Raw genomic sequence first — 1,233 nt, 5'->3', positions numbered from 1 at the left:
CTGAATCCGGATGGCTTTTGTGATGCGTGCTGAGTTCGGAGGAAGTTCCTTGATACCTGCTGAGACTGGAGGGCAGATAAAGGCCCTAAAGAGTCCAAAAGTTCTGTTAGTAATGCTGACACTAAAAGGTTTCTGGTTAAAGATTTTCCTGGAGGCTACTAGAGCTCTCAGGCTCACAATGGAAGTAGGATTGCCCAACCTTCCTTCCGAGGAGTGGCTGGTGGGTTTGAACTGCCAGCCTTCTGGTTAGTAGTCAAGTACCTTAGGCAGTACGCTACTAGAGCTCTTGATTCCGACTCATAGTGACCCACTTTGAGTTTCTGAACTGCTGACCTTCTGGTAGCAGTCAAATGCCACCTTATGGGGCAGTTCTATTCTGTCCTATAGGGTCACTGTGAGTCAGAATCAACTCATAAACAAGAGGATTGATTATTTTTATTATAAGTATTAAAGAATCTCGGGTGGTGCAACAGTTAAGTGCTTGGCTGGTAATTCAAACCCACCCAGAAGCTCCTCAGGAGAGAGACCTGGAGATCTGCTCCTGGAAAGATTACAGACTATGAAACTCTATGGGGTGTTCTACTCTGTCACATGGGGGTCAGTGTAAGTTGAAATCGACAAGATGGCACCTAATAGCAGCAACATTATAACCACTATGAATATGCTCAAAGGTATAAAGGAAAATGTGAACCTGAGTAGAATAGACATGGAAGATATACAAAAGAAGCAAATGGAACTCCTAGATATGAAAACTACAAATTGAATCTTAGGAGAGAAAAGGCTGTAAAAATGAACAGGGCTTCAGTGACCTGTAATATAATATGAAACTAAAAACTAAACCCAGTGCAGTGGAGTCGATTCTGACCCACAGCACCCCTAGAGGACAGAGTGGAATTGCCCCACGGGGTTTTTCCAAGGCTGTCAATCTTCAGGGAAGCAAAGCCCAAACCACACCCACTGCCATGGAGTCTATTCCGACTCACAGCGCCCCTAGAGGACAGAGTGGAACTGCCCACAGGGTCTCCAAGGCTGTCAATCTTTTCAGAAGAAAAGCCCAAACCACAAACACTGGAAGCAAAGCCCAAACAAACCCACTGCCATGGATTCCAGTCCCACTCCCAACTCCACTAGAGAACAGAGTGGAACTGCCCCACAGGGTTTCCAAGGCTGTTAATCTTCACAGAAGCAAAGCCCAAACCAAACCCACTGGAAGCAAAGCCCAAACCACACCCA

This window comes from Orycteropus afer, unplaced genomic scaffold, assembly GCF_000298275.1.
Source record: "Orycteropus afer afer isolate SDZICR_OR568_19922 unplaced genomic scaffold, OryAfe1.0 scaffold00647, whole genome shotgun sequence".
NCBI classification, from domain to species: Eukaryota; Metazoa; Chordata; class Mammalia; order Tubulidentata; family Orycteropodidae; genus Orycteropus; species Orycteropus afer.
This window is presented reverse-complemented; position numbering follows the sequence as displayed.